We start from the raw sequence: 9,739 nt of genomic DNA, 5'->3' as shown, positions 1-9,739 counted from the left end.
GAAATTTCATGATATTTACCTATATAAACCCTACTGTAAAACAATGAGCTTACTTTATAGATCCTTGTAAACTTACTTTATGTATCTTTATAACATTGTACACTCAATAAACTTCTTTTGACAAGGAATTCTGCCCTTCCCCCAGACTACATCATCTATGACGAAATGCGTAGGGTGGGGTTTAAAACGATGACTTCATCGCGCATGCAGACCTTAAGTGATGGCCGAGATCAAGTTGAGTATGCCTGTAGAAATGCCATATTATTAATTTGATGCTTGTGATGCTGTTGTGGTATGTTTTTAAATATGAGTGTTACTCTTGTGTTTTTAATAAATTACCAACATACAGTCTACACTATGAGAGTGCTCTCTTTGTCTTGTTTATTGTCTCTAACAGAGGACGCTGACAAGTTGAAGGGAGAATTTAACTCCTTACGTGTTCGTTTACCATCTATTGTATAGGGATCAATTCCTTCTGGTAAGGAGCTCACTGGTTGGGATGCGTCATTCACTATTCTTATGATTATGGTCACGGATCTTTCACAAGGTGTCTCCTACTATAGTTTATGAAGATTGTTTTTTCATTTCTCTTTTCGTTTCTGGATGGCTTTATATGGACTTCTGATGAACACTTTGGACTTGTGATTTTTTGTACCATCTGATGTGAATTCATGTATACACATTTTTTTGGTTTTTATTTTACCCCTGTACTTTTATCTTTCATAACCAATATTTTCTGTTTAAAAGTATTTGTATATTTCTGGACGAAACCAGAAAGTGCACTCCATACATTCTGCGTCAGTGGCTTAGCCTACAGTTTGGTCAGTAAGGTTGTTGAGAGAGCTGTAGAGTTCATGGAACACTATTAATTAAGGGCACTGGACTGGGTGGCCTTTGGAAGGTTTAATTGACAATATAAGAGTTTGTTGGCGTTTTGTTTAAATGTTCTCACTAGAAGTTTCCACTCATATTGCCTACTTCATAGTAAACACCATTTGAATGATCTACGCATTTTGCTTGAAATTAGTTTCAGTAATTCCTGTCTGGCGAATTCTGTGAGAGCTGCTGCTGCAAGGCTTTGTTTATGCTGGGATTCTAGGTGAGCTATTTTTGGAGATAATGAGTCGAGGAGGGATGTCTCTCTAAAGCTAGAAGGATGGCACCACTACTCATGGCTTATAACACTTCCAGCATCTTTGTGTTTGACATTAAATGGAGCAGCTGCTCCTCAGTTGATTTCATTGAAATAGACTCTCTTGAGTTATATTGACTATACACAACTTGCAGCTTTCTATATCACACCCCACTCCTAGCCTGCTTAGTGGACTGTGTGTGGGCAGTCATCAAACTTGTGACATTGTTATGCTTTTCCCCTGTAAGTTATCGAGACATCTCCTGCTCCAGATACTAGTGCCTGAAACATGTTAAGCTATTTACTGTGCAGTGTAATAAACATGTACAAGGTGACTCAATAAAAATTTAAATATAACATATAAAATATAAACAAACACATGTGCATATAAAAGTAAAAAAAAGTCCAGATTTGGTCTTCCAAAACACTGCAGTGACACTTTGCAGAAAGGGAGTGTTCAATCCACTTTGACAATCATCACGTGAGCCTTCACCAACCACAAGCAATGGACTCTTACTAGGACTCCACTACAGAGTTACATCAGCATAAATATCCCAGCAATCCCATTAAGCAGAGGTAACGTCAATGGCAACAATAAACACACAAAATTCCACATGAAATTAAAATGGAAGAATCCACATAGTGTAATACTGTCTAAAAAGTTTTATTGCACTTCAAATAAAAACACTATGCCCCTGATGATGTCACATATGATGAAACACGTTGGGAGGAGCTAACGCATATGACTTCGCCATGCCTACCTGGACTGGTAATTGTTGTGAAGCGTTGTTCTGAACCTTTATCAAAGCATACCCTGTTCGTTTCATTTCAAATCCATTGTGGTGGTATATAGAGCCAAAAGGATTAGAATTGTGTCAATGTCCCAATATTTATGGACCTGACTGTATGCAAATGTGTTTGTTTTATATATTATTTTTATTGAGTTGCCTTGTATATACTTTGGCGCGGCAATTTACACAATTATCACTGTTACGTAGTTTGTTGGACTATTTTTTTTTTTTTTACAGCAGCTTTTTTTCTGCTTTTTTTCTTTATATATAGCTACCAGCACATTTTCTATTATTGTTTTAGTGTAATAAACATGATGGTACTTCCATACTCTTACTGATTTCTTCTGTGGCAGGGATTATAGAAAGTCAGTACAAAGATGGATTTTATATAAGTGCACTGAAAAGTGTGTTTTTATATTTGTCTATTTTAAAGTGAGTCTTTAATCCTTTTTGTGTGTCTCTTTTATATGCACTTTTTTTTACTAGGGCTCTGACTTCTTTGACTTCTGCGCTGGCCATGGACCAGTAAAATCTCATTCAAAAGGTTTGTTTTTTGAAAGTTCATTTCACTTTCTAATGGTTAATGGGGTCAAATTGACAATCATTTTCAAACATAGCGACAACAAAATTCAAAGTGCCAAATGGAAAATTTCTCTTGAACAAACAACATTTTTAGTGAATGCAGTGTAACCTTGGGCAAGTTAACTCAATGGTCTAGAGCTTTTACATGAGTTTAGTCAGGAAATAAAGTTTCAGGGCTTGCTGGCCACCTTTTTTTTAATGAAATAAAAAGTTCAAACAGGAGTTGCCCTCTCAGAGGGTTCCACCACTACTTTAAAGTACAAATGAAACTATCCTTAATCCTCCTGGCTTGCTTTTGAAGTGTCGCTGCTCAGGCCTTTGGTTTAGGCCTCTGATATGGTCCCATAGATTGCCTCTTAGCATCCCTTGTGGTTGTGTGCAACCTCTGCACCTCTTGCAGGTCTCTCTGTACACTCAGCTTCCTGCCAACCTGGCCTGGGTAGGTCAGGTCTGTTTTGCTGCAGAACCTGGTCAGTTCTGCCACAGAATTTGCCTGTACTGTGTAGACGTGCACACTTTTGGCTGTTCCCTTGCAACCTTGTGGACTCCTGGGGAGGGTGGATCCCTGGAGTGCTGTCATCCCTCAGCTTATAAGGGCTGTACGCACTTGCACACACACCCACACACACCTTGCTGGTTAGGCCTTATATTATAAGGGCTCTGCACACCTGCACATACACCCTACTGGTCTCTGGTATGACCCAGTCACAAGATTAGAAGTTTCATCCCTCCCAAGACTCGTTGAAGCCTCCAAACTCCAGACCCAATCCAGGAATACCAAAACCTGGAGAAAGCTGCGAAAAACATTTTTTCTACCCAACATGAACATTCCAGAGCCCCTCACTCTGCATTTGTGAGAACCCTGCAAGCTTTTTACCTTTTATTTGCACAGTGGCAGGGCCTAGCACTGTCACAGTAGTTTTAATCTTGAAAAAATTATACTAAAGAAAACAAAAGAAACCTAATTCTTATTAATATTTAATATGGGATTCCATTCAAGTAGAAGGTGTGGCCATAATTTTCAAGAGATTTCAAACATAATTAGTTTACTTAATGTTGGCAAGATCGAATGTTCTGACAAACAGTTTTTCAGAATGTCCTATGAACATTGGAATGTGAGTACCTGTGTATCGTGAGTACCTGTGTATCGTGAGTACCTGTGTATCATGAGTACCTGTGTAGTGTGTGTGTATTGTTAGTACCGAAGTATTGTGTGTGCCCGTGGAATGTGAGTACACGAGTGCTTTGAGTGCACGTGGGATGTGAGTGCACATGGGCTGTGAGTGCACGTGGGCTGTGATTACCTGTGTATTGTATTGTTGAGTACCTATGTATTGTATTGTTGAGTACCTGTGTATTGTATTGTTGAGTACCTGTGTATTGTATTGTTAAGTACCTGTGTATTGTTGAGTATTAATGTCAGGAAGTTAGCTGTTAGTTAATTTGGACAGGGTAAAATCCCCAGCCAGATGAACACCGCATCTCCATTCGTGGTAAGGAGCTCTGTCATAGGCTTCTTACCACGTGATCAGCTGTGACCAATCACAGCTGATCATCGCGTGAACCAGCATTCCTCGGTTCGAGCTGACAGGGAGAGATGATCTGCAGCTCTCCCTGTCAGAGGGGGGGTCTGTGCTGATAATCAGCACATTGATTATCAGCACAGCCCCCATCAGATGTGCCCATCAGCTGACAATCAGTGCCCAACAGCTGCCAGCAGTGCCCCAATTATAAAGTCTGTCAGTGCCTACCACAGTGCCAATCAGTGCCCACCACAGTGCCAAAGTGCCAATCAGTGCCCAGCAGTAACACCTGTCAGTATCTCATCAGTACCTCATTATCAGTGCTGGCCATCAGTGCCGCCTGTCAGTGCCAATCAGTACCGCCTATCACTGCCAATTAGTGCCGCCTGTCATTGCCAATCATAGATGCCTGTCAGTGCCCACCACAGCCGCCTGTCAGTGCCCATCAGTGCCGCCTATCAGTGCTGCATATCAGTGCCGCCTATTGGTGCCCATCAGTGCTGCATATCAGTGCTGCCTATCAGTGCCCATCAATTCTACATATCAGTGCCACCTCATTAGTGCCCATCAGTACCTCCTCATTAGTGACCATCAGTGCCACCTTATTAGTGCCAACTCATCAGTGCCCGTCAGTGAAGGAAAAAACAACAGTTTATGACAGAAACTAAGAAAAACTTTTTTTTTTTTTTAAAATGTTGGTGTTTTTTAGTTTGTTTAGCAATAAAATATAAACCCAGAGGTGATCAAATACCACCAAAAGAAAGCTCTATTTGTGGGAAGAAAATGATAAAAATTTAGTTTGGGTACAGTTCTGCATGACTGTGCAATTGTCATTCAAAGTGCAACAGCGCTGAAAGCTGAAACTTGTCCTGGGCAGGAAGGGGCGAAAGTGCCTGGTATTGACGTGGTTAAGGAACTCAGTCAAGTAATTGCCATACCATTGTTCCTAATTTTTACGAACAGTCTACTGACTGGAATGGTACCAGATGATTGGAGAAAAGCCAATGTAGCACCAATATTTAAAAAATGGCCAAAATACATCCCTGGGAATTACAGACCAGTTAGCCTAACATCATTTGTATACAAGCTCTTGGAAGGGGTGATATGGGACTATATACAAGATTTTAGTAATGACAACGGTATTGTTACCAGTAATCTGCATGGGTTCATGAAGCATCGATCTTGCCAAACCAATCTATTAAGCTTCTATGAGGAGGTGAGTTGCCATCTAGATAAAGGGAGGCCCATATCTGTATTTTGCAAAAGCATTTGACACAGTTCCCCATAAACGTTTACTGTACAAAGTAAGGTCAGTTGGCATGGGCCATAGGGTGATTGAAAACTGACTACAGGGGCGAGTTCAGAGGGTAGTGATAAATGGGGTGTACTCGGAATGGTCAGGGGTAGAAAGTGGGGTCCCCCAGGGTTCTGTCCTGGGACCAATCCTATTTAATTTATTCATAAACAGCCTGGAGGATGGGATAAACAGTTCAATCTCTGTATTTGGGGACGATACTAAGCTAAGCAGGGCAATAACTTCTCCACAGGATGTGAAACCTTGCAAGAAGATCTGAACAAATTAATGGGGTGGGCTACTATATGGCAAATGAGGTTTAATGTGGAAAAATCTAAAATACTGCATTTGGGTGGCAAAAATAGGAATGCAATCTACTCACTGGGGGGAGAACCTCTGGGGGAATCTAGGATGGAAAAGGACCTGGCGGTCCTAGTAGATGATAGGCTCAACAATGGCATGCAATTCCAAGCTGCTGCAAGCAAAGCAAACAGAATATTGGCATGCATTAAAAAGGGGGATCAACTCCAGAGATAAAACGATAATTCTCCCGCTCTACAAGATTCTGGTCAGGCCGCACCTGGAGTATGCTGTCCAGTTCTGGGCACCAGTCCTCAGGAAGGATGTGCTGGAACTGGAGAGAGTCCAGAGAAGGGCAACAAAACTAGTAGAGGGTCTGGAGGATCTTAGTTATTAGGAAAGGATGCGAGCACTGAACTTATTCTCTCTGGAGAAGAGATGCTTAAGAGGGGATATGATTTCAATGTACAAATACCATACTGGTGACCCCACAATAGGGATAAAACTTTTTCGCGTAAGGGAATTTAATAAGAGAACAAAATATTACAGCACACACATGCAAAAAAGACATTTACCTCCTGCAAGGCTATTTAAAACACCTAGACATTTTCAAAAAACATTATCAAAAAATATGGGGATTTGGTCACACCATATTGCTATATGGTGCTTAAGCCCACTTACTGCGACAAAGTACCCCATGGTTAGTGGGTCCTACTCTATCCATAGAATGGGAGATCCTGCTTCTCCAAACCATGGGAGACATACACTCCTCTATATGGGAGAACTAAAGGTCTCCACATATGACACAGGTGGACACTATTGAGAGGCACTGATGAGGGAGTGGGGTGCTCCTGCCCAAAAGGATTGGAATCTAATAAGACACGCGGCCATTCACTAAAATTAGAAGAAAAGCGGTTTAACCTTAAACTGCGTAGAGGGTTCTTTACTGTAAGAGCAGTAAGGATGTGGAATTCTCTTTCACAGGCAGTGGTTTCAGCGTGGAGCATTGATCATTTCAAAAAACTATTAGATAAGCACCTGAACGACCACAACATACAGGGATATACAATGTAGTACTGACATATACTAACACACATAAGTTGGACTAGATGGACTTGTGTCTTTTTCAACCTCTCTTACTATGTAACTATGTAACATTATACTGGTGTATGGCCAGCTTAAGCAACACAAGCTTCCCTGCACCCTGCCCAATAAATGTGCCCTTTATGGCTATTGAATTGCTCTGATTGGAACAGCAGTTGGACAGGACATAGCTGATAAGTCAGAAAAGCCATGCCCACATTACCAAAGTGATACAGTCAGAGAGACAAATAGAGTATTTTTTCTGGCTAACAAAGGCAATAGCAGATATCTAGTGGCCTCTATAATCATTATGAATTGCATATGTTTCATTAAATTGAAATAGCTATAGCCTAAACTAATGTTTCTGTAATTTTTTTTTTATTTGTTTTACATTTTCATGAAAACTATGGAAGTTGAATGGTAATACTTCAGCTTGTGGCTTTGTTTAGGAATGCATGAATTGGGGTTCCACATTTTGGAACACACTGAAAATGATGAACAATTAAAATTATACAAACTGTTATCTAGGCTTGTAAACATTACATTACAGCTATTACCACAAAAGGCAAAAACAATAAGATATGACCATACTGCAAAATGTAACCAACTGATAATGGGTGATAAAAGTTAATAGAATATTGCATTTAGCTCTTACAGAGAAAAATGGTCTATAAAAATGACTAACTCCTAAATCAATGGTAGCATGCCAGATTTGTCATATGTGTTTACTTACAAAAGAAGGTTTCTGAATTGGCAGACTAGTTAGTAAAGGCTTTTATATTCATTTATATTTTTCTTATATATGCTATCAATAGATTAGAGGAGTAGGACTAATGAGCAACATCTGCTGTACAAAATAGCTTTCATATTTCTACTGTGAGTTAAAGGGCCATTTACAAATTAGGAAATTAGCAAAATATACATACAGTGGAGGATACATTACTATATGTTTTTCTTTGTTTGTGATAAAAAATAAATGCTTTTTGTTATAATTACGATATAAATATTATAAATACAATGTAGCGTTCACCTCCAAAAGGGCCACTGGACACACACAGGTGCTCTCTAAATAGTTCAGAGGCTGCAGTCACCCAAGCACACCGACAATTAAAGTTCAGTCCAGGGGGAAGTGTTTTTAGGATTTATTGCTCAAAAACTTTATCAGGAGAAAGGTTTAGAGGCACAGTATACTCCAAAACCAGCAGCAACAACAAACAACTTAGCTTCTCTCTAGTCTTTCAATATCAGCTTCTCTGGAGGTAGCTGGGGGTGTCAATATGTCTAAAGCTCCACCGCTGCAGACCACAGGGCAGTCATTAGCAACTAGTTCTCTTGCATCTGTATGCAACTATCAGTCCCCAGTAAGATCTTTACTCACAGTCTCCTAAGAGCTGTCTGCTACCCAGACTCCTCCAGTAGATCCTCAAAGAGGGAAATTACAATGTCCTTCTCCAGACCTGGACTCTGAAATAGTGTCCTTCAGACGGTATCCCCTTTTTTGCTTTCCTCCTTGGCACCTTAGTGCAGCAAATGCTGAGGCTCAAATGGTGATGTCTTGTCTTGGTGATCCTTCTCCTAGGGGCAGCGGCCCCAGGAGTACTGGAACCATCCTTGACGAGAAAAAACAATCTGGTCAGGACTCCTACACATTTATCACCTCCGCAGCCACCTTCTGTGTGCCCCTTTCAAGAGGTTGGCCAAGGTGTGTTAAATATTAAGCTGATCATTTGAATCTCCCTCCCTATGCTCTGAAAGCTTCTTCCATAGGCAGGGGGAAACAATCAATTCCTCAGCATAGGAATCCTGAGCAGACCAAACAATCAACAACCACTCCACTCACTGCAGTGGGCCAATAACTAAATTTACCTCACAGCCTAACTGGGAGGGCGCTACACCAATATAATGTGATAAATGTAATGTACCATCTACATAACTACCACCTTCATTTACTCACCTTTGTCCCCCTGGAACACAGTGTCAAAAACCTTTGTAAAACAATAGGAATAAGACAGTCATGCAGTTTGCATAATTCAGTTAACACTGTCTTTGAATAAACTATGGAAACAAGTATTTTTTTGTTCAATATATTTTTATTCTTTTTCAATTAAAAAACATAAAAACAACACAATGTAGGCACAGGTAGGATATACTGTAAGTAAACTAATTTTTAAGTTTGGTAAAGTTTTTCTCACAATGTTTTGTTTTACACACTGTCACCAGGGCATCATCATATGAGTGGTGTGGCAGTGATTGAGATATTGACTGGTGACAGTTTGTAAAATTATATATATATATATATATATATATATATATATATATATATATATATATATATATATATATATATATATATAAACACATATTCAATTTTAAGCATTTTTTAACACTTTTTCTTTTCTTTTTTTTTTTTTTTTACATCCTGTCATCAGAGTATTCAGTGACACTGCACTACTCGAGGGGGGGGGGTTGGTTGTGACCATTTTTTTTTTTTTACACTATTATTGCTTATAACAACTTTTGGCAGCATGAAACTGTAATGTATAACAACAGAAGCAATATTGCATTTATACGTGATGTTCAGCTTCTACCAAACTGGTACATTTTCAGGCGTTCAAACCTTAAAATGAAGCTCTGCTTGTTCACACCCTCCCCCTACCACTGCCACATTTGGCACTTTTTTTGGGGGGGGGGGCAGTTTCTGGTTTTAACAGGTACCCACTCCCACTCCTGAGTAAGATAGCCGCTGCGATTTCTAAGTATCCCCCCCCCCCGTGGCTTCACTGATGGTTTCCCTTATTGAAGATGCCGGTGCCAGCACCCGAGGCTGATTGACGAATTGGCTAGGGGTGCGAACATCACTGGATCCCTGGACAGGTAAGTGTCCTTATATTAAAAGTCAGCAGCTACAGTATTTGTAGCTGCTGACTTTTAATTTTTTTTTGTCCAGACTGGAACTCCTCTTTAAGCTCATCCTTAATTTACACAGACACACAGAGGCACACCTCCAGCTCTGCAGCTCTCATTGGCCTTCTTA

The sequence above is a fragment of the Aquarana catesbeiana genome, linkage group LG07 (genome assembly GCF_042186555.1).
Source record: "Aquarana catesbeiana isolate 2022-GZ linkage group LG07, ASM4218655v1, whole genome shotgun sequence".
NCBI lineage: Eukaryota > Metazoa > Chordata > Amphibia > Anura > Ranidae > Aquarana > Aquarana catesbeiana.
This window is presented reverse-complemented; position numbering follows the sequence as displayed.